The 25,119-nt window shown below is 46.4% G+C and overlaps 1 protein-coding gene and 1 pseudogene across 2 annotated transcripts in view; both read left to right on the forward strand.

Annotated features, from left to right (window-relative positions):
• ARAP2 (ArfGAP with RhoGAP domain, ankyrin repeat and PH domain 2) overlaps positions 1-25,119 on the forward strand; it is a 1,270,949-nt gene that overhangs the window by 200,407 nt on the left and 1,045,423 nt on the right. The gene's annotated exons all lie outside the window — the stretch shown is intronic.
• On the forward strand, positions 12,714-13,496 carry LOC147725311 (actin, cytoplasmic 1 pseudogene; annotated as a pseudogene). The gene has a single exon (XR_015309774.1). The product of XR_015309774.1 is annotated as an actin, cytoplasmic 1 pseudogene (transcript).

The following is a 25,119-nucleotide window of genomic DNA, read 5'->3' on the forward strand; positions in this document are numbered from 1 at the left end:
ACTGGCTAGACTCAGGTGACAGTGTCCGAGAACCACCAGAACTATGGCATTCAGTCTGGATTACCAAATTCCTCACTTTGGGCGCTGAATTCAAACTAGAAAAGTAAGGGAGCATTGTGTTTGCTGTACTATGTGCTACTTACAGAAAACGCACATCCAGTAAAAAAATAGTCAATAACACTCAAAAATATCAATGTTTAATTAGTGCTATGGTGGGGGGGGGGGGGTCTAGACAGCTGAATAAATAGAACAGTTTGAAAACATTGAGGAACCGCCATTGAAATCCACAAAAATAAACACTGAAAACAGAGAAGTTCATTTATTCATTTAGATTTCACTGTTTCTATAGCACAGATACAGTCAAAGTGGATGTTAGAAGACGGTACGTACAAACGGAAAGGCTCATAATACAATAATAAATTAACAATTTCACTGTTCTTTTTTTTATTTTTTATTTTTTTAGTAAGATTTTCACATTTTCCTTCAAGGGAATCCGCACAGGCAGATAACATCAACAAAAACAAAAACCTCAGATATGTGAGGTTTAAGAGGGACACAAAGGGACAAGAACAGACAGATGAGCAGCATAATAAAAAATCACCAACTAAGATACAGTAATACATGGATGAGCTATTTGTCAAAACTACATTTCAAGAGATACAGAAGTTCTGATTTGTTTTAACCAGTTTATACCAACATCAAGATGAGTTTACTCCCAGGTTAACTTAGATTATTCCTATTCTTTCCATTTTAAGAAAAAGGTGCCCAAATATTCCTTCCAAACAGCTTTCTTTCTTTCCCTTTCTTTCATAAATCGCTCTCTCCTTTATATATATAGAAAGTAGGCGAGCCTGCCATTGCTGAAAGGTAGCGGGGAGAGGGTCTAACCAGGCAGAAGCAATAATGATCCTTAGAACCGCCTTAGCAGCAAAAAGAAATCAGTAAGCAAACTCATTTTGGTCTGAACTACTTATTCCTAGCAGAATTAATTCTGGGGTTATTGCCGTTTTTACTCTACGTGAACGATCTAGGTACTTCGTAATCAGATCCAACAACCTCTGCAGGCGAGGGCAAGAGGCGAACATATGCACCAAATCTGCTTCCAACCCCCCACATTTTGGACATGTAGTTCCTGAAAGCCCGCCCCACTGTGCTATTCTGGCCGGCGTGTAGTATAGAAAGAAAGCAGTTTTAAAGTGTTATGCCTACAGCCCTGCAGAACATAGAACCGACGGACTCATCTCTAAAGATTTTGAGAGTGCGTCCGGGGCAACCCCCTCACGCTCAGCCCATTTAGCTTCATGTTTAGTTAAATCATCTTGTTTAAGACTTTTAAATTCTGCATAAATCATATCAATGACTCCCTTAGTCCTACCTTGCATAGTATCAATTATTATTTTATTTATTTATTTTATTTTATTTTTGCTATTTTTAAAGCGCACAAATACCCGTACGGGTGTCTCGGCGCTGGTGATCACAGAGCTCCCTAGAGTGTGACGGGGGGGTTAGGAGGAAGAGAAGAGCCATGTCTTGAGGCTTTTTCGGAATTTGAGGAGCGTAGGTGCGGTTTTGATATGGAGTGGGAGGGTGTTCCACAATTTAGCTGTGGCAGTAGTGAAGCACCTATCTCCCCAAGTGGCCTTTTTTGTCCGAGGGACGTGCAGCATGAAGGCTGCGGAGGATCGAAGGGTCCTGCGTTGCTCCAATGGTCGGAGAGCTTCTCTTAAGAACTTTGGTCCTGAGTTATTAAGGGTCTTGTAGGCTATACAGAGAGCCTTAAATTTTATTCGACTCCTGATTGGGAGCTAATGGAGCTCTTTAATGTGATGGGAGATGGATGTGAATTTGGGAATAGAAAGTAAGGTTCTGGCTGCCGCGTTTTGCACGGTCTGGAGTTTGTTGAGAACCCCTTCCTGAGCATTCAGCAGCAGTGAGTTGCAATAATCCGTTCTTGAAAACACTAAGGTGCTGATAAGTGTTTTGCCGGCTGACTGTGGCAGGTAAGGAAGGAGTTTCTTGATTTTTTTGAGGGTGTAGAAGGCAGATGACACTACGGCATTGGCGTGATGGTGGAAGGTCAGTTTATTATCAAAGGTGACTCCCAGGTTGCGGACCTTAACCACTGGTTGGGGGGGGGGATCCCAGCTCCTGTGGCCACCATTGTGGGGACCATGCTGGTCACAAGCTCCCGAATGTCATCACCTCCGTTTTGTCGGAATTAAGCTTGAGGCAGTTTGATGACATCCAGGAGCTTATTGCCTTCATTCCCTCCTGAAAGTTGGCTGCAACGCTTGCTCCGTTGTTGTACACCGATAACACTAGTTGCCTGTCATCGGCGTATGTGGTAAGGGCAATACCATAGGATTTTATCACCCTCGCTAAGTCCGATACATAGATAATAAAAAGCGTCGGGCTTAGCGAGGAGCCCTGTGGAACGCCGCAGGGGAGTGAGAAGGTCTGGGAGGTGAAGTTGCCCATTTTGACAGTCTGGGGACGTTTGGCAGGGAATGAGGCAATCAGGTCTTTAGCTGTTCCTCCTATTCCCAGAGCTGCGACACGGTCGATCAGAGTGACATGATCGACCGTGTCGAATGCAGCGGAGAGATCTAGGAGTATCAAGACGGCCGTCCCTCCTTTGTCCATGGTTGTTCTGATTTCGTCTGCGGCTTTCAATAGTGCTGTCTCTGTCCCGTGTCCCTGTCTAAAACCGAACTGGGTGTCATCGAGCAAATTGTTGTCATTGATAAATTTTGATAGCTGAATATTCATGGATTTTTCGAAAATCTTTGCTGGAAATGGGAGGCAGGCGATGGGTCTATAGCTTGCTGGGATAAGAGGGTCTAGCGTTGGTTTTTTCAGCAACGGCTTTATGATCGCCTCTTTCCAGACTGAGGGATATATACCTGTTGCGAACATAGCGTTGCAGATGTTCGACAAAGGGGGGGAAATTGCTTCCGGGATGAGGTTCAAAATGGAAGGGGGACATGGATCGAGGGGGGAGCCTGATTTAGTGCTGGCTACCAGACGTTGAATGGGATCCTGATCAACGGGGTTGAATGTTAGTAAGGTTGGCTGAGTGCCCGTAAGGAGTGGGCTCGAAGATGGTTGGGGGGAAGAGTGAGAGAAAGTCTGGAAGATGGAGCTGACTTTTTCCTCGAAGAAGCTGGCCAAGGCATCTGCCAGTGACTGGGAGCCTTCTAGGGGCGGCGCAGGGGGATTGGATAGAGTGGTAACTACCCTGAATAGTTCTCCTGCCGAGTTCTTTGCCTGATTGATTTGAGTGGTAAAGTAATTGCTTTTCCCAGTAATTATCAATCTTTTGTAGATGGAGAGGGCATTTTTATAGTTCGTTTTATCTGCAGGACTGTAGTTCCGCCGCCAATGTCTTTCGAGGTTCCTGCAGTATTGTTTCTGCATGCGTAGGGCCTCAGTGAACCATGGGGCTGAAGGTAATTTTCTGTTCCGATGTGATGATTTGGGCGGGGCTAGCATGTTACAGGCCCTATCTAAGTTTGTCAGATAGTTAGAGGATGCTTTGGTAGGGTCGTGCTCATTGGGGATATGATTGTTCTGTACCATCTCTGCCAATTGGGTTATATTAATATTTTTCCAGTCTCTGTAGGTTGAACGAGCAGGTGCCGTGACGCTCTGTTTATTGGGGTTTATTTGCACTGTGAAGCAAATAGCTGAATGGTCCGTCCAGATGAGAGGAATTGTTTGGGTGACATTTACAAGAGGACTGTTAGTAAATATACCGTCTAGTGTGTGACCTGCCTGGTGCGTAGGGGAGTTTATAATTTGCGTTAGGCCTGCAGCTGAGAAGTCTGCAAGAAGCTGCGTAGTATCGTGGTTATTGCTAGCAAACCCACCAGACCCTCCGATTTTCTTGCAGAAAAAGCTACGCAGCTGTAGATATTTAAAGAAATTGCCTCTTTCCAGCCCAAACTCCATCTGTATATCTTTAAATTGGCGAAACCCTTGCTTCCCAATTACATCTCCAGCCTTTCGGACACCCTTAGTAGCCCTTCCTGCCATAATCTCATCAGAGAAGATCTCTGGAAAAGTGGGATTTTTATATAACGCTGTATAATGATTGAGTCTCCCCAATCCAATCTTGTTCTTTAACTCCCCCCAGATCTTAAAAGCCGCAATCAGCGTCTTGAATTTCGTCCGTTTATAGTAGCTAGGCTCCGTGAATTAAAAACAAAAGTTCTCTGCATCATCGCCTAGTGATAATTTATAGACATCCGGGAGATCGATTTCCCCTTCCATGTCCCCAGGACAAGACCCTACCAGTATCCCCATATATTTCAAGGCGGCCGCCCAATATTAACTACGAAAATCAGGAACCGAAAAGCCGCCCTTTCCCCGTGATAAAGACATAAACCGAAGAGCCTGCCTGGTCTTCCCATTTCTCCAAATAAACCAATTAATTAAACCTTGCAAAATATTAAACCAAGATTTTTGGAATTTCAAAGGGATTCCACTACATAGGTATAAAACCTTCGGTAAACACATCATCTTAATGATGTTACACCGTTCCACGAGAGACAAATGGAGGTTATTCAGTCTGTCAAGATCCACCCTCGCCTTCCTAATTACTGGTTCCAAATTTTCAGCCACCAGTTTTCCGGAACCTGAAGGGACCCGTATACCTAGGTAAAATGCTGAATCAATGACACGAGGATCCTCAAAGCTAACTGGAAGATTCTTAACAACTTAGGTCTTAGATCTATTAAGTGAATACTCAGTAAATATACCAAATTCTTGTGCCGTTGACTCAACTGCTTCCAACGCCGATTGTGGATCTGTGGTGATAATGGCCACATCATCGGCGTAGGCGAGGACTTTAGATTCGATTCCCTGACTTACGACTGGGCAGATTCCATTATTAGCCTCAAGTAATCGAATCAGGGGGTCCATGTAAAAAGCAAACAGCAGAGGGGACGAGGGGCAGCCCTGCCGGGTCCCCCTCTGTATATTAAAAGGGAGAGTACAGTTATCATTAACCTTCAATCGAGCTGTGGGGTCGTATAAAGCACTTGGACAGATTTGATAAACCCCACCCCCAGCCCAAACCATCTCATTGCTTCACAGAGAAAATCCCAGGAGACCCTATTGAAAGCCTTTTCGGCATCTAACAACAAGACTCCCATAGGGTCTCCTGAGATCTCCATCGCATCAAAAAGAGTAATCACCCGCTGAATGTGTTGTGTTGTTCCGTGACCCATGATAAACCCATGTTGACAAGGGTGAATAGTCTTTTTTAAGATACCATTTAAAAGCATGACCAACATTTTCGAAATTGTTTTTACATCGCTATTCAAAAGGGTAATTGGGCGATATGAGCCTGGTTCTCTGACTGGTTTGTCTCTTTTCAAAAAAACGACAACATCTGCCCCTGCCCAAGATTCAGGAACTGCCCCACCCCCCCTTTTGAGCTAACATTATAACCTCTATAAGATCCAACCCAATTGAGACTTTTAAAGACCTTATATAACTCTAGCGGGATCTGGTCGGGCCAACAGTTTTTCCAGAGGGCAAATCTTGTAAAGCACCCATTATTTTGTCATGGGAAAATACCCTCTCTAGTTCCTCACTGTCTGTGGGATCAACTTTTCGGGTAGGTACTTTATCTAAGTATTCACGTATACCCCCAGACGCAGCGCCTGATTCTCCTGTATATAGCTGCTGATAGAAAAAAAGCCTAAAGATCTTGCGAATACCCGCTGCGTCTGTGATAACCTTCCTAGCAGAGTCAAAGATTTCAGAAATCTTCCCGGCAGCCTCTTTTTGCCTAAATCTTATGGCCAGAGTGTGTCTCACACATTCACTGAATTCCTAACAGTGCTCTTTTTTAGACCAATAAATCTCAGCTGCTTTTTTAGCAAACTGATCCCCTGCCTTCGCCTTTTTAATAGCCAGCTGTAATAATATTCTATCTAGCACTTCTCCCGTACTAATGGCCTGTGGCTAGTGCTTCCTCTAGGTTATTTAATTCCTCCCTGATTTCAGATTCCCTGAGTTGCTCCATCTTTTGACGACTCAGGCAATAGCTTAAAGTCTCCCTTCTCACCCTGCCTTAAATACATCCCAAATATATCCATCCCCTTGCTCCCCCGACTAAAATCCCAGAATTCCTTGATCCATCCCTTCATATATACAATATAATCAGGATCAAATAATAACCTCCGTTCAAAGGTCCACCCAACATTCTTTTTTTCCATCGTCTTAAAATGAACAGTCAAAACTAATGGGTTGTTATCTGAGATAATAAGAGGATGCCTCTCAATCCCTAGATTCGTAATAAATCGATTGGACAGAAATAAATAATCCAGTTGGGACATTACCTTATGGGGGGGTAGAGAAAAAAGTACTTCATGCTTCCAAAGGTTTCAAATGAGCCCATGCATCTATCAAACCATTATTACAAACTAAATTAGATAAGGCCAGACCCGCTTTTCTTTTTTTCCCGAATAATTTCTTCCTGGAGTGCCCCATTGAACCCCCAAACCATTGAAGTTAAAATCCCCGCAGATGATTAACAGAGCAGGCCACATTGCCAAGCTGGAATCTACATTTTCTAACATTTCGGGATCATCACATGTTGAGACGTACAATGAACAAAGTGTGAATTTAAAATTATTTACCAGACATTCAATCACAACCCACCGACCCCATAGATCTACTGACTTTCTGAGAACCCTCACATCATTCCTCCGGGTAAGAATTGCCACCCCCGGTTTCGAGAACCCTGTGTCGTATATATGCCAATAGTTTAAACCCAAGTTGTTCCATTCTGCTGGCTCTAAATCCCTCTATATGTGTCTCTTGAACACACACGAAGTCTATATGTAAGCATTTCAACCAAATTGCTGCCTTATTCCTGTTCTGATGGTCATTAAGCCCACAAATATTTACTGTCAAAATCCGCAAACTCATCTTTTAAAATTTCTGAGTTCTCTGGAGTTAACCCTACTTTGAATTCTTCTCTCAAATCCTGTAACTTCATTCAAACACATAACTTGAAGCTCATTAAATGACTGGACAAAACCCCATTGAAACCATTTATACCACTCCTGCCCGAGCCTCCCAATTGGATGTACCTCATGCTGTGCTGATCCCTTGCCAAGCCCCATCGCAGACAACCCCTCACTGCCACCCTCCTCACTGCCACCCCCACCCCCACCCCTACCTCCCATACAGGCAATTAGGTCAATTATGACCTAAGTATGACCGCTGTGACTCCCTCTCCGCCAGCGCCAACTCCCTCCCCCCAAAGTGGCCCATAAACCATGCAATGCCTAACCTTTTTAAATAAATCTTAAAACATTCCAGATGTAGACCCAGACCCCCTATACCCCCTTTATTTGTATTCCCCCCCAGCCATTGGAAAGAAAAAAGAAACGGAAACATTCCACCACAATGCCCAGACCAAAATAATCTAAGAAACAACTTCTTCTTTTTCACCCTTAAAAGCCCACACCCCTCACTTCATGATGCATTGATAACCAAGGACGCTTCAGCAGACTAAGCTACATAATAACAAATTTACAATAAGCAACAGTCCTTTCCTGGGGCTCCTCTTTCAATTGGATTACCAAGGGGCTTTCCCGCTCATGATTCAGTTACTTCTGTAAGAAAGTCTTGAGCCTTTATCTCCGAAAAAAAACATCCTGACCCTCCCTCTGCAAATAACTTTAAGCCTTGCAGGAAAAACCAGAAAAGCTTCGCAGCCCACAGCCTGAAACAGAATAATCATCTGGCGTAACCTCCATCTCCGCTCGACCGTAGTGTGGCAAAAATGTGGCAGAGTGAAGAAGGTATGCCTCTCAAAAGATCTTTTTGAATCAGGTCTGGCTTGATCTAAATTTAAATTGCCTGCCTTAGCAGAAAGTTGCCATCAAAAATCAATATAGCCCTAGGTTGCCCCGCTTGATTTTTTGACTGTGCTCTCTTAAACATTGAGAATTGATGTGTGCATTGTATTTCTAGCTTGCAGTTCCACTGGGCCAAGTCCAGAAAGGCACCCGTCAGTAGTTTCCACATTTTCCTCCAGACCAGGAAGACGGACATTATTGCGGCGTTGCCGGTTCTCGGAAACTTCGAGTTTCCAATCTATATCTCGTCCTTCTTTCTCCTGTGCGGCTTTAAAGACTTGGATTTTCTCAACCTTTTTCTCAATCGTGGCAGTTCATTCTTCTACATGGGGTATTCGCTCTGACATATCAGAGCATAATTTATTTGTTTTCCGGATGGCCCCCTGGAGTTTCTTAGTAGCAAGTTGTGACCTCTTGCTTTCTTGCCTGGCCTCCCCCTGCATTTATTTTAGTGTAAGATACAATAGCTTCAGTGTCGGGGTAGGGGTACTGCCCGAATTGCCAGCTCTGCCCACACCCCATACTTCGGGGCCATTACTAGTACACGCTGACAGTGTTGATGCAGAGTAATCCCATTCCAGCAGCCTGGTGAAGATAATTATGACCATCCAGTCAGGATCCCCTACAGATCTGGCACCCCCTAAAATTCTTAGGAACCATGTTTGCCTCCTATGGAGTTATATAGACAATCTTTCCCTTCTTTCCTTCCAAGAAAGACAAGTGCCTGAGGAATGGAAACTGGCACAGGTAGTCCCGGTCAAAAAGAAGGCTAACCTGAGCATCTCTAACTTGGACAATCTCAGGCCCATCTCTCTCTTACGGTTCTGTGCCAAAGCGGTGGAAAAACTGGTCACCAATCAGCTAGTCGAATTCGTAGAAGATAACCATCTTTTACATCTCTCCCAATCTGGTTTTAGGGTGAAGTATTCAACAGAAACCACCCTTCTTTTTTCCACTGAATTACTTCACCAGAAGGTGGATGAAGGACAGACGGCCGCCCTGATATTGCTGGACTGAAGTGCGGCATTTGCTACTGTGTCGCACTCTAGACTGCTTGCCCGTCTTAGTGAAATGGGAGTTGCCGACCCGGCGCATGAATGGATGGTCTCCTTCCTGGCGGGTAGACAATTCCAAATCCATTGCCCCCCCTTCATATCCACGCCTCGAACTTTATATCAAGGGGCCCCTCAGGGTTCCATTTTAAGGCCGGTACTGTTTAATCTATATATGGAACCCCTGGCCAGGCTGGTGGAATCTTATGGTGTGGCTATCATATCATATGCGGATGTAACGCAGCTGGTGGTTACTCTATTCCACAACCCAGTTGAGACGGCAGACAATTTCTCTGCGTGTCTTGTGGCTTTGGCAAGTTGGATGAAGTGTAACTGCCTACGCCTAAACGGTAATAAGACTGAACTGCTTGTGATCGGCTCTTCTCCCTCAATCTGGTCATCAGCTTGGTGGCCTACTGACCTGGGTCCTACACCCATTCCCTCTGACACTGTGAAGAATTTGGGTGTTCTCTTGGATTCCAACCTCACATATTCCCAACAAATAGATAAGATGGCAGGGATATGCTATGGCATATTGAAGGTCCTGCGTAAGATCTTGGATCTCTCACCTATTAGAGACAGGAAAACTCTAGTCTATGCATTGGTTACGTCCCATCTTAACTATGGGAATGCCCTGCTCTGTGGCCTCAGTAAAAGGGGATTGACCCAGTTGCAATGTGTTCAAAATGCGGCGGCCAGACTTGTTCTGAAGCTGCCGAGGAGGTCTTCAGGAAAACGTGCGCTTCAGAGCCTTCACTGGCTCCCCATGAAGGAACGCATTAGGTTCAAGACCATGTGCATTAGTCATCGCATTGCACATGGCAGGGGCCCGGCCTACCTTCACAAGTTGTAAACCATCTACCGTCCTAGGCGTCTTTTGAGATCCATGGGCAGTATGCTGTTTGCGATACCTCGCATACATAAAGCACGGATGGGAGGGCGATCTTTTAGATTCCTGGCCAGCAAACAATGGAATGAGCTTCCTGTTGAACTACGGATGGAGCCGTCAGAAACCAGGTTCCGGCAGAAACTGAAGACCTACCTATTTCCGGAAGATTAGTATAAACTGCGGGTCTCTCTTCCCCTGTTCCCTCTCCTCGCAGTGGCCTGATCTTGATTTCCTAACTGAGTCTGGTACGCATCCTAGCGCAAAGACGCACTGTCTTAGTGTATTCAGGCGCTTAATAAATGTTTTTATTATCATTATTATTATTATTGGTGGCTGAGTCCGAGGATCTGCCTTTAGCCCTGGCCTATCGTCTAGCGTTCAGGGATTGGCTATGATGCCTCTTCATTGTGGCTGGGGACTCCTCTCCAGAGTCGCTCTCTTGCGACGTTTCCTGCTCGCTGATCTGTGACGTGTCCGTGTCGTCATTCAAAGAAAATAACTTGTCCCCTTCCGGAGAGAGCAGGGGACCACTTGCCCAGGTCGACATAGTCCCTTTATCAAACTGCTCGCAAGAGGTGCTACTTAAATTGCCAGCGTGGCTCTCCAAAGTACCCTGATTTTGTTGTGCATGAGCGGTTAGATTCAGGTGACCTGACAATGACTGAGTGGCCGTTGCCTCGCCGATTACAATCGGTGCTGCTGTTTCTACTAATTGCACGCTGTCAGTTGGGCCACTAGCAGCTTTGCTTCCCTTCTCGCCTTCAGCTAAACCTCTAATATGACTGTACGCCATGCTCGGCATTGACACGGAGTCCCCCCCGCTCATCTTTGAAGCAACAAATGAACCATCAATCTCTTTTGCCTTGTGCTACTTCGCACTTCTCAAATCTGGACCCACCTCGCTGTTTTCTCCATTCTGAGGCGGAGGCGAAGATCGAGGCGAGGAGCCAGAACTACCCGGTCTAGAATGCATCAGGTTAGCTGTCGGGGAATCCGCCTCCAGAGTGCCGCAGGTCAGACCAGCTCCCAATCTGTGGGAGGGATTCCATACCGGGGTGCAGAGGCGGGACAGAGAAGCAGGCAGGTACACCCACAGCTCCCCCTGGAGTCGTCGCCAAGGTAACGCTTGACAGTACGAATGCTTCAATCACTGAAGGCTGGCGCATCTGCGGTAGCCGTACGCAATCTTGTCCCGCCTGCAACTCCGACTTCTTGCATTCTGGTCTCTTCGCCTTTCTTTTTCGGACCTCCTTGCCGCCTCTTCCCGAAGTTTCCCCCAGAATCAGGCCCCCCGGATGGTTCTTTCTTTTCTTTCCTCTCTTTGAGCTCCCTGACAGCGTCTTTCGGATCCCTCGCATCTTTACCATCCTTAGTGTCTCTGATATCATTTGAGGGATCTTTAGCGACATCCTTGCCGGTGTTCTGGTCTTTAAGCACTTTGCTTGTCTTGGGAGCCATATTGAAGCACCACCACCACTGGAGGGAGACAATAACCTTGCAAAATACCAGCAAGAACAAGCAGGGCTTCCCAACACTGAGTAAGCCCCCGAGAGGACAATGAGGGCTGTACTGGTGTCGCGGATAATGCTGAAGTATTGGGGTTTCCTCGGAGCCAGCAGCCGAGGCCGAGGCCAATGTAATCTGGAGAGGTTTAGTGCAGACCCAGGTAGGCATAGTTTTCCCAGTTAACAGTCATTCTCCACAGGGGCTCAAACAGGGAGAGGAAGGTCGGCGCTGCCTTCGCGAGCTCAGTCAGGGGCCATCTTGCCCCCAGTCAGCGGCCATATTGCCCCAGTCAGCACAATTTCACTGTTCTAATGCAATTAGAAGAGTACATATCCATTGCATCTTAGGAATGTTAAAGCTGATTAAGGGTGGAGGACAATAGAAAAGGTTTACTGTGCAAAATGGTAAGTATAGAATGTATTTTTCATGTTTTTCAGCAACTTGGCAGCAGTATCTATATTGTGTAGGTAGAAAGGTGTATTCCGAGACAGTGACAGAAGTCCATACTGGAACCCATCAGGAAGCAGTCAACAGTTTCAAGAGCAGTACTTATTTCAGTCTGCTAATGGAAATCATTTATTTCTCAGCTAATGCCGTTGTTTTATTTGAGGACTTTAAATATCATACATACGTGTATACACATTGGCATGGGAAACAAATAAGTGAGAGTTTTATACATGTTACTTTGATAGAGTCAGGTTAATGTGTGTCTGTAACCTGCCTTGCAGCTGTGAAGGACAGCTATCATTGGGACCTTCTGGATAGTAGGAAAGCCAGTGAGCATGAAAATCCCATATTCCAGTTTTGAGATTGGAAGAGCGTGATTGACCAATACGATATGTTGCCAAGGAATTAGTATCACACTTGTTTTAATGAGTCTTAACTGTTGTTGAGCATCATTGCCAATATTTTATATGGGACTAGATTTCGTTTTTTATATAGTGTAAAGCTTAGGGATTTAGCAATATGTACCAGTTCAAAGCTAAGATCTGCTTCTCTGAGTTGTGTACCTATCCATTCATGTTAATATTTTCAGGGTTGGCACCAACTGACAGGAATTCAGACTTGTTTTGTTTCAGATTTAGTATCCAGCTAGTCAACCAGATTTGTATTTTGGAACAGCCTTCCTTTTGATATTGGATTATTCTACCTATAGTGTTAATGAATGGAGTTTCTAGAGTGCTCGGCTACTTGAGAGTGTCCAAGCGCTATACGGTCTATGAGAAAAATACTAATGAAAACGGTATTGAACATGGTATTGTCACCAACTGGGATGATATGGAAAAGATCTGGCATCACACATTCTACAACGAGCTCCGTGTTGCCCCAGAGGAACATCCTGAACTTATAACTGAAGCTCCACTCGACCCCAAAGCCAATAGATAAAAGATGACAGAGATCATGTTTGAGACCTTCAACACTCCAGCCATGTATGTTGCTATCCAGGATGTGCTGTCCCAGTATGCCTCTGGTCGTACCACTGGTATTGTGATTGATTCTGGTGATGGTGTCACCCACGCTGTGCCCATCTATGAAGGTTATGCCCTGCCTCAGGTCATTCTGCGTCTAGACTTGGCTGGCGGTGGCCTGACAGACTACCTCATGAAGATCCTGACAGAGAGAGGCTACAGCTTCACAACTACAGCCGAAAGAGATATTGTGCGTGACGTCAAGGAGAAGCTCTGCTATGTTGCCCTGGAATTTGATCAGGAAATGGCCACTGCTGTGTCTTCATCCTCCCTGGAAAAGAGTTATGAATTGCCTGATGGTCAGGTGATCACCATAGGCAATGAGAGGTTCAGGTGCCCGGAAGCTCTCTTCCAGCCATCCTTCCTTGTTATGGAATCATGTGGTATTCATGAAACCACATACAACTCTATCATGAAGTGTGAAGTTGATATCCAAAAAGACTTGTATGCCAACACAGTATTGCCTGGTGGTACCACAATGTGCCCTGGTATTGCAGACAGAATGCAGAAGGAAATCACAGCACTAGCACCAAGCACAATGAAAATTAAGATCATTGCCCCACCTGAGCGCAAGTACTCTGTCTGGATTGGTGGCTCCTTCCTGGCCTCCCTGTCCACCTTCCAGTTCCAGCAGATGTGGATCAGCAAGCAGGAGTACTATGAATCTGGGCCTTCAATTGTCCACCGTAAATGCTTCTAAATGACTGTGGCTCAATACAGCTTGACAAATGTAAATTAGCAAAAAAGTACCAAAACGAGGCATGGCTTTTTTACTTTGTCTTTAGCGCATGACTCAGGATTGAAAACTGGAACAAAGGAGGATGGCAGTATTGTGGAGCACAAATAATGGTTTGTGCTGTGCACACCTTGTCTTGAACCCCTCTGAAAAATCTTTTGACCTAAATAATCAAGTATTTATTCAGGGCGTGCTGGGCGGGAAGAAGGATGCTACCCTCCGTGTTAAACTATAGAAAAAACCTTCAAGTGTCATCAGTCACTTGACCCTGCCCGCACCGTTGGTGGCAAACTGACGTCTGCACAAATAATGAAAACAATCTATATATACTCTTTTAACAATTTTAATATGTTACACATTCATTTAAACATAAATCATATAGAAATGTTCTCACAGTCTCCATTTTGTAAACTTTCTATTCTTGTCTGCTACATTGGTCATATGGAACAGACATAAAAACACCTATCCATGTAGGCAATGAACAATTACAAATGTTTGAAACAATACTGTTGTTATTGCGAGTCCCAATGCACTTCGGGATTGAATCCCTTCTTCGGGGGAACTGAAAAAGATATTGTGAAAATTATATCAACAATTGCCATTATTCAGCACATTGAATGGCAGTAACAGTCACAATTCATACTGAATCATTTATGCCGGAGCTTCAAACTGAAAAATATTGTGTGACCAGCACCAAGTGAAATCTGTGAGAACCAAAGAAGTGAAAGCCGTAAAAACACCCTGTGTTTGAGGCGGACAAAGCCGTGAATTACTTACCAAAATTCTTACTACTGAAATAAAGTGCATCTGTGTGGTCGACAAACAGAAACTGGCATCTAAAAAATACAAACGTCTGTATCTAACAACTAGATATAAGTCATCCCTGTTTAAAAGCCACCCTGCACAAAAAAGGCGTTACTCAAAGTTCTCTACCTTATAATGAATACTAAAACTAGACATGTCAAATAGTAGTCGGTATTGCCGGGCACCTATCGTGATTAAATTCCAATCTAACACAATGCATACTAGCCACATACCCTCCATACCTGATGGTTTGAAGTGATCCAAACCAGATGAGATGATTGGTGACCTTTAAACCAACACATATGGAAAGGGGCGACCACTCGGTCCCCCCGAACGTATGGTGGAGTACCCCGATCCCCCCGGGAAACTATTTTTGGCGGGAGGCGCGTCTCGGCTGGTATGCCCAAAGCGGCGTAGCCAGGGCGCGCTTTTTCCCGCCCAAGAGTGGGTTGTTCTAGACACTGAAGCCGTCAGCCACGCCCCCGGAGGCGGGAGGAGGCGGGTTTACGCCCGCCCAAAGAAGAATAAAAGGAGCGATAGTCCTCGGAAGCATCCTCTTGTTCCTATGCTCTGAAGCTGCACCTCCTCGCTGCACGTGAGCTCGAGACGGAACGAAGAGCCAATTTTGAATTTAGTAATTTTCTCTTTTCTCTTTCAGCATTTCAAATCGGGTCAGGACCTTTCACCTACGTGGGAAATGCCGGGCAAGAGAGTCGCAAAAAAGGTCAGCACCGACCAGATGCTCCGGATGTTGGTGAAAGACATGGCAGAGATGAAGAGAAAAATGGCGGCCAGGGACGGTGCGGGAAGGCCAAAAAGACCCAACCCGACGGAGGCCCCCGTCGGAAGAAGGAAGAGGGCCAGGAATGGGTCAAACGAGGACGAGGTCCCAGTTCCGGAGGCTCCCCCGGCGAGCCCTCCTAGACCAGCGGAGATTCCCGCGCCGGCTCCTGCTGAGTGCCAGCGGATCCCCGTTGTGGTTACCCCAGTGGACGAAGGGGACATGCCCCCGGAGTTGGCCGCCCAGTTGGCGGCATGGCTGGGTAATAGCAGCGGGCGTTCCGTGGCTCCGGGGGACACGGCCGAGGAGGCCAAGCAATTAATGAGGCAGTTGCGGCAGTCTCGAGCGGCCGCGAAACCTCCTTGTCCGTTTGTTTCCCCGCAGGCTCCAGTAGAGCAACCCGCAGCTGGCACAAGTTCGGCGGCAATGGCGGTTACAGCTTCTGGCTCAGGTAAGCAGCTAATGCCGATTGCGGGGAAGGGGTCTGTACCCTCGAGAAGGGAGAAATTGGCTCAGCATATCCCGATGGAGGTCAAAGAACGGATATGGGCTGAGAAATACGTAAACATGTTCTCCTTACTAACTGACCATTATGAGATTGAGCATGTGAAAGTTCAGAAGGAACTCATGCATCCGAGTGTTTGGCGCGCAAAAATGGCCGCCTTTAGAGTCGATGAGACGATAGGTAACTGGGGTAGAGCATTTGGAATATTCACTTCGATTATGGGGGAACGGAGACCTGATTTGTTGACCGAGTTACCTGTGTACCAGTCACGTATTATGGAATATTCTCAGACATATGTTGGCAATGAGTGGTTTTGTTATGATAACATTTTTCGTAAGGCTAAAGAGTTCGATACGTGCCTGACGTGGAATTGTTACGACTCCATTTCGTGGCAAAAAATGGAAAAATCAGGCATGTTAAAGGCGCCATTGTTGGGGGGGGGGGGCGGGGGCGAACTTTCCCGCCAACCATCCGGGGCGCCCTTTCGGTCGGGGGCAAGTAATGAGCATCACCCAAGGCCGAACTGCAATACAGGTAAAAAAGGGGTATGCTGGAACTTTAATAGGGGAAAGTGTACGAGGCCCCAGGGGTCATGCAAATTTAGGCATGAATGTGGGGGGTGTGGACAGTCTTCGCATCCCGAGACCATGTGCAGAGCCAAAACAGGTGATAATGGTAGTAGGGCAAGCGCCAAACAGGTCTGACATAGTCCGAGGGGCGGCTTTACCTACACCGGTTGATACCATGGCAATGATTCCTTGGCTCAGCGAATACCCTGATCATGTCTCCGCTGGGGTGTTGCGAGATGGTTTTTCTTACGGTTTCCGCATCCCGGTGGGGAATTTTCAGGGTAAAGCACAGTGTAAGAACCAACTTTCGGTCCTGCATAATACGGCAGTGGTGCAAACGAAGATTGGGAAAGAAGTAGCCCGGGGTCGGGTGGCGGGACCATTCAACACGCCACCAGTTCCTAATTTTGTTTGTTCACCATTGGGAGTGGTCCCCAAGAAGGACCCGGGTGAGTTTAGACTGATACATAATTTGTCAGCCCCGAGGGATTTGTCAGTTAATGATGCAATAGACCCAGAGCTTTGTTCGGTGCGGTACGCATCCTTCGATGATGCGGTCGCCATGTTGAATCGCCTGGGGCCCGGAGCGCTGATGGCCAAATCTGACATTGAGTCCGCATTCCGGTTGCTCCCGGTACACCCGGACGATCAGCGTCTCCTGGGCTTCATGTTTCAGGGGCGCTATTACATGGATAAATGTATGCCAATGGGCTGTTCCATATCGTGTGCTTATTTTGAAAAATTCAGTTGTTTTCTGCAATGGGCATTCACAAGGATTACGGGTTTTCAGCATGTCATGCATTATCTAGACGATTTTCTGTTCCTGGGGGCAGCCGGGGACACGGAATGTGCGCAGGCTCTAAAAGAATTTTGTGATTTGATGAGTCAGTTTGGTGTGCCATTGGCGCCAGGTAAGACTGTGGGGCCCTCAACTTCACTCGAGTTTCTTGGAATAGAGCTCGACTCCGAAGAAGGTTGCTTCCGGTTGCCAGTAGAAAAAGTGCGGAAATTCAGGGCTTCGCTTGAAGCATGTATTAGAGAAACTAAGGTGAACTTGCATCAATTGCAGCAGACTGTGGGGCAGTTGAATTTTGCCCTTAGGATAATGCCAATGGCCCGCCCCTTTTCCGGCTCGATTGCACAAGCCATGGTCGGTCTTAAAGAGGGGCATCACCGCACGAGGCTCTCGGCCGAGATTCGCCAGGACATGCGCATTTGGTTGGCATTCTTGGCGGACTTCAATGGTCGGGTTGTCTGGACGAAGCCGGCGGTGTCCTCCGAAGAGTTGGGGCTGTGGACAGATTCGGCGGGGAGTGTAGGCTTTGGCGCCATATTTGGCAATCACTGGTCGGCTCAAACGTGGCCGTCATGGTGGCACGAGGGTGGGCTAACGAGTAACATTGCCTTTCTCGAACTTTTCCCTATTCTGGTGGCTTTGAAAACATGGCCTGAGGGGTTTAGGGATCACTCTGTGGTGTTCTGGTCTGATAACATGACCGTGGTTGAGTGTATCAATAGTCAGGCAGCACGATGCAAATGGGTCCTGAGGTTGCTCAAAGAAATTGTTTTACTATGTATGCAATTGAACGTGCTCTTTAGAGCGAGGCATGTGCCAGGGGTGCTGAATCAGGCTGCTGATGCGCTTTCTCGTTTCCGTATGCAGGCCTTCTGGGGTTTTATGCCCACAGCGGACCCGGTGGCGGCACCATTTCCCGAAGCTCTCTGGTCTCTCGGTGCCCCGAACTACAAAACCTCGTAGGAGAGAGTTTAGCACCCAGGACAAGGAAGGCATATCAAGGGGCGTTCCGTTCCTATTGGTCCTTTTTGGGTTCTGCTAGGGGGGAGCTTTGGGGCCAGGAAGAATTTGTCATAAAGTTTTTACTGTCATTACGCAGGGCAGGCAAATCGGTGGCCACGGCCCAGAGGCACCGGGCTGCCATTTCCTTCATGGCGCGGGCTCATGGTATCCAGGACCCTACAGCGTCTTTCGTGGTGCAGAAAGCGCTGCGTGGGTGGCAACGCCTTGAGGGTCGCAGAGTAGATGAAAGGCACCCGATAGGTCTGGATAGGCTGGCCCTGTTACTGTCCGTACTCCCTGCTACATGTTCATCCCAGTCGGAAACAGTTTTATTCCGGGCCGCTTTTGCATTAGCATTTCATGGGGCTATGCGGGTAAGCGAACTGGTGGCAAAAAATAAGCAGGATACGGGGGGTGGACTGTGCCGAGAGCACATTCAAGTAAAGGGGGAGACGATGATTGTCTCGTTTGTCAGGTCCAAAACCGATCAAGGCAATATCGGGGACAGTGTAGTAGTCCAGCGGATTCCTGGATCTCCCATGTGCCCAGTTGCATGCGTGGAGGAGTATTTGGCGCAGAGGGCGGCATCATGGGGAGGGACCTTGCTGAGGCATGCAGATGCCACCCCACTGACGAAGTTTCAGTTCCAGCGGGTGCTTGCAATGGCGATTTCGGCCGCGGGCCTGAACCCGGGCGAGTTTGGGACTCATTCCTTTCGGATAGGGGCTGCTACTGAGGCTACAGCCAGGGGTCTGAGTGTGGAAAAAGTGAAACAGTTGGGGCGTTGGTCCTCGAACTGTTACAAAAGGTATGTGCGGTTGCACATGTTGTGAAGCTGATATCATGTACTCATGCTTCTTGTTTTTGTTTGGTTACAGTTTCGCAAACCTACGAGGCGGGGCGGACTGTGCAGTCGGCCCGACACCTGGGAACCAGCGGTCAGAGATCACCGGCTGAGGAAAGAGTGGTGTGGGTCGTGGGCCACTCATACGTGAGGCGTGCCGGGGACGTATTCAAAGCAGGTGACATGATTCACACAGCTGGGGAATACGGGTACAGGGTGACCTTCTACGGAAGGGGCGGGCTCTGTATTGACCAGTTTCAACCTTTTCTTGAGGGTTTGTTAGGGCGGACAAGGTCACCGCCATCTATAATCATAGTACATCTCGGGGGCAATGATTTGGTGACCACTGGTAGACGACTACTTCTCGAGGCGATACTATCCACAGTAAGTTGGTTGGCGAGGAGGGTTCCAGGGTGCACGATTGCATGGTCCCATATGATTCCACGAAAGGTGTGGCGGGGGGCTAATTCAGTGTCTGCTATAAATCATTCTGTGAAAAAGATTAATAACAAGCTTGGTAGACTGTTCCGTACCAGTACATTGCATTCGATTTCTCATGGTTGTATCAGGGGGGACAATATGTATCTAGAGGATGGGGTCCATTTGTCCCGGGTGGGGAATTCTTTACTCATAGGAGACCTCGTAGCCTGGTTAAGGAGTTTGCAACATGACCTTTAGGTAGGAGTTTTGTGGGGGGTCCGGATAGCCGGTCAACTATCCGGCCTTGGGGATTGTGTTGTGAGGGGGTGGCGGGTATCTCTGCCATATGGAAAGGGGCGACCACTCGGTCCCCCCGAACGTATGGTGGAGTACCCCGATCCCCCCGGGAAACTATTTTTGGCGGGAGGCGCGTCTCGGCTGGTATGCCCAAAGCGGCGTAGCCAGGGCGCGCTTTTTCCCGCCCAAGAGTGGGTTGTCCTAGACACTGAAGCCGTCAGCCACGCCCCCGGAGACGGGAGGAGGCGGGTTTACGCCCGCCCAAAGAAGAATAAAAGGAGCGATAGTCCTCGGAAGCATCCTCTTGTTCCTGTGCTCTGAAGCTGCACCTCCTCGCTGCACGTGAGCTCGAGACGGAACGAAGAGCCAATATTGACCCACCCACCAGCCCCTGAAGACAGCAAGTTGTTGGGAATAAAAGTCATTTGACGTAGTAATTGTTTTCTTACAGGTCGTTTTTAAATAAAGTCGTCGTAATTGTTTCTTACAGGTTGTTTTGAATAAAGTTTGTGATTCGGTCGCAATAAAGTGGATTATTCTTCACGGTATGCTTTATTAAAGACTTGCATCAGTATGATCAGTAATGTTTTAGAGAATTTAGACTTGATCTGCTTAAAGTTTGAAAGTCCTTTTCTTTCTTTAGTAATTAATCTTGTCGTATTTATTATTTGGTCGGGCGGTAAGGTCATGATCGGTGAGCAGTAATTGGAAAATCCCTAGGGGGGGCGTCACCCATTATGGATGGGAGCGCCCGGGGGGAGGTGGCCATTGGCCCCTCAACGGAGAGGCGGTCCCTTCTAAAGGACGGGACGCCTAAAGGAAAGGGAAGGCGGTCAAGGCCCCTCCCTGGATAGGAGGGGCTACGGGCCCCTCCTGGGAATTTCCCGGGGCCAGGACATCTGCGACGGCAGATGTGGTAAGTTGTGTGGGGTGGGGAGGGGGGTCTACGCTACCTTCTAGACACCTCACACGAGTCCTCGGACGACCACGTAGATGGCGTCGAGTTAACAGGGGCCCCCGTCAAGACAAGGGAAATTGGTATGGCACATGAGGTGCAGTCCTCTGTGCGGCCGCCCCTCACAAGTGAGGGGGGAGTTCTGGTTTAGGGATCTGACACCGGTTCGACCTTGCCGTTGGCCCTTAACGTTAGGATGTACAATTTCAAATTGGAATGCATTTGTCAGGATGTTAGTATCGGCTAGGAGAACCTTTGTATTAGAAATATGTTAAGGTTAGCCAAACATCGTAATGTGGATATGAAATTGTACATGATATGAAACTGTTATTTTGATGTTTTAATTTTGTTTCATATTTTAATAAATACGGCCGGGAGGGTAACTCCCTCCCGCCTTCCAAAAGTTCAGAACTGTTTCCGGTTTCCCAATTCTTGGGGATTGTGTTGTGAGGGGGTGGCGGGTATCTCTGCCATATAGGCATAAGAATCGTAACACTTATAAGCCACTCTATCTTTGTGATGTTCTCAATTCTACGTTCTACCTTAATCAATCACTTCTTTATTGATCACGGCTCTTGAGTTTCAAACAGCCGATCAGGAATCCGTTATATATATGTATTGTAAAACTTTGCTTAACTATGGAAACTTGCCTTCACAATATTTTTGCCCAAAATATTCTTGACACGATATTTGGCCCCACAATATTTTTGTTTCTGATATGGGCATGAGTAGCCAATCCACTCCGAAAAGGAGTACCACTGGTGTCATTCAGAAGCGCAGAGACGTGATAGACCCGGGGCCCGGCTAAGAGCCAGCGGGCAGTGGAATGGGCCTCTCCCATATGCAGACTCGGAGGGGGAACACCGAAGGTCCGTGCCCCTCTTTATCTGCCGATCAAGGTAGTGGTCCCAAAGATATGTTCCCTACCGGCACAGGCCACTCCTACTCAGACACAGTATTCCACGCTACTACGCCCTTCTGCATAAGATCCCACTGCCACTGAACAGTGGGCCAAACAGGCCTGGGAGGAGATCCTTGTGTTCAGCAGCAGAGACGAGCAGGGAAGGAAAAACATGAAGGGGGCAGGAGAGGACCCACCTCAATCTGGCAGCAGTGGCCGGCGAGCTGGGCTCCAGGGTGCCTGAGGACCAGCAAACTTGGACCACCATTACACCTGCGATATCCGCGCCAGGAAACAAGCCCCAGGCTGCGTTGGAGTTTTGTAATAGTGATTGGTGCCAAGGACAACAGGGGGCAGCTCGGAGGGTGCTGTGGTCCTCACCTACTCCAGTTCCGTAGCGGCTGCAAAGTATAGTTCTCAGGTGCCGGAAACCTCCGGATCAACCAGAGTTGTCCGTGGCTGCCATATTGGTTCCTGCGGCCGAGCTCACAGGTTTTTCAGTTTGGGAAAAATCCATGACAAAAGTCAGCCCCTGGGCGCAGGTGTCAGCCCTGATGTGTTTGCAGGCCCCAACAGGCCCAAGTCGGACGGCCAGCAGCAGGATGTGTGCAGATGTGGGGGTTCAACTTGGTCGCTCCTCTGAGACCGTCCATCATTTTAGGTAGTCAGACCATGCCGCCCTATACTCAGGAATTTAAAGAAGTTGGGTTATTAGTTGCTAAGGATGTGAGTCCTTCACAAGTTATTAGTTCACAATTATCTCACTACTGGGAACCAAGTTCCCAATTGTAGCACTTGACTCTCTCAGGATAGTGAAGCAGAGCAGTCCGAGGCCTACTTAGGGGAGGTGGTGGGGTATGGAAATCCGAATTTTCTCATATAAATTATTGCCCAGCTTGCCTCAAGTACTACAAACTCACAGATCTAGTGCACCTTCTCTGGGCAGCACACTGTTTGTTTTGTAATTGGACACACCACCGTACAGACAACTTAGGTCATGTACTCCTACCTAACTTTGCTGACAATGGAGGATGTTTTTTGAGCTGATTCACAACAACATATCCACATAGGCTCAGTGATCAGCGTAAATGAATAGAGTAACAATTGCAAGGAACTCACAGAAGTTAAGCCTTGCAGCCTGAGGGCCTGATTAAGAGTTTGTCAGATGGGGTACTCCATCACAACCGTGACCGATATCCCATCTGCCATATTACTAGTGCAGTAGGATGTAATAAACTTGGGATACTCCACAAATGTGATGCAATCCCATATGCTGTATTAGATCTGCCAAACTCTAAATTTGGTCCTAAATCCTCTTACTTTTGTGGAATATTTCATCGCAACAGAATAACATTCTGTGGGACTAAATCCGAAGCATGTGGTGGTGAGTGGGTGTTTCAAGACTTGTCTAGACCTACAGTTTTGTGAGCAGTCTCAGACGTGAGTTTTTGGCCATTCCAGAACTACTCTCTAACCCTTTCACACCCTGGAAATTGTTGAGGATTTACTGCTAGCAAGTGGGGGAGAAAATACGTTTGGACAATGGAAAGGGGATGAATTGTCTCCAAGGGGAGAACTATGTTTCCTCTGAAGAAAAACTAAATTTAAAGAAATGTGCCACTGTTGAGCAATGTGGAACGTTACTATACATGCATTTCCACATTTGGGGCCAACTGGAAAACAAAGTGCGTGACCTTCTCTAGTGTTATCCTGGAATCCTGCCACAGACACAGCTTTGCAGTGTTGCGCCTTGAAATGATTGTGATTTGACTTTATTCTACGGCTCTAACTCTGCACAGGAAGTGCATGCCTCTGGTACAGAATCTGTAGACATTTTCTATTATGTTACATTTACGATTTTGAAACATTTCTCATGAATTGAATTGTTTTGTTGCTTAACTTTAGGGACAAAGAAACTTGAGATTTCTTGCAGCAAAGTTGAGAATAAATAAAATTTCCAGGAATAAAAACCTTGTTGGCAAAACGGTGTTACCAAGACAATTGTTTCCACAGTGACCTTTGCAGCATACTATTACGCAACGTGGTTGAATGACAGAGTTTGCTACCATTTCCCTTGTGAAGCAACGTCACAGATGAATAACTGGGTCACCGGATGAAGACAAGGATGTTCAAAAGTGGTATCCAATGGGGAACCGTTTCTAGTAACTGATTCGAGTGTAATAACCACAAAACCACGCCCCCTTCTTCCCTTTCAGGCTTTTTAAGAATTACTTAGTCTGAACACTGTCCTGGATATTTTTGTTACAAGTTGCGTCGCTGATGGAACTGTGTCATTGTTTTCTTGCACAGCAGAGTGTCAAAATTACTTTAAAGGACCGCTTAGCTACCGTTTGTTTACGCATTGTGTTTTTCAGCTGTTTAGCCGAAGTGAGATTAGAGGAACCGCTCTAACCAGCTCTCTGTTTTGATTATTTATTGTATTCAATAAAACATTGCAGTTGTATTGTGTGTTGCCACCTTGAAAAATGGAGAGCTGGGGTGTGGTAGAAAAGCTGTGATCTGCACGCAGCTTCCATCTTGGCTTTGTCTATTCCTGAGTAAATAATTGTTTCATGTCCTAGTGCTTCACTCTCCATGTTTATGGAAAATTGGGAACATCAAGCTAAAGGTTCAATGCCAGTATTATTCTCAATAACATCATGTATTTATAGTTAAAATTTTCAATTTAAGGTATTAAAACTAGTCGGAAGGTGTTGGTATAGAGATCGGATTTACTTTAAATCCTTTTGTTAGGTTTGGTATTTTCCGGGTGTGTTTTTTTCTCTGGTATGCTGTGCTTAGACACCTAACATTAAATAATGTTGTGAGAGCCAAAACTCAGATGAGTAGGCAAGAGAATGCGCATATGAATGTTTCCAGACAGACCCCCATAGGTAGGTAAATGTACTGGGCGCAGTCTAAATCATGTAGTATGTTTTTGCGCCAATTTTCCGCTTTCAATAAGTGTAGATTTATCATCTGCAGACCATTACAAAATCATCCATAGAATATAGGAAAACATTTGCAGATAAAATACATTTTTTAAAAGACAAATGTTTATTTTGTATGCATGTGAATCCCAATCATGTGCACAGCCTTATTTCAAGTACCTTTTCGTTAAGAGCCCATTTTGTGCCAAGCTAGACAAAAACCGCTAAAACAGTATGAGGCGTATATTTGAGAACAGTCACTGCCAAAGCCAATATGTCTGAGGGGACATGTTTAGTAATGGTTTGGAAATGTTTTGGATTATAATATGAAAGCCGGTAGTAGGGTTTCTAAATCGAAAAGACCTCATTATCAGAGCTACACTGTGCCCTCAAAGAAGAGGGTTTGAATTTCGAATGAGGATCTACAAGGCATACACAGCAAAATATTGCATATTAAACACTTTTGACAAATGGGCAGCATTTTAATTGCTTCTTTAAGGAATCCTATGTGCATAAACATCTTTGTTTCTGAAAAAAGCTGTAAATCCAACATCTTGTATTCATAACAGCTAAGTAAAGAAATGCACATAATCTGCAAATAATAACTAGGGCAACTTAAGCATTAACCAGCAAACCAAGGGAAATAAGTTGCATAAGATCAATGGTTCCCAAGTGCTGTAATATTAAAAGGTAAAAAAAAAACACAAGCAGAGCAGTGATTGTTACAACATCAAATAACAATTAGCAAAACAAGAGTATTATAATTGTTGCTTGAACATGAAA

This window comes from Lissotriton vulgaris, chromosome 3_2, assembly GCF_964263255.1.
Source record: "Lissotriton vulgaris chromosome 3_2, aLisVul1.2, whole genome shotgun sequence".
NCBI classification, from domain to species: Eukaryota; Metazoa; Chordata; class Amphibia; order Caudata; family Salamandridae; genus Lissotriton; species Lissotriton vulgaris.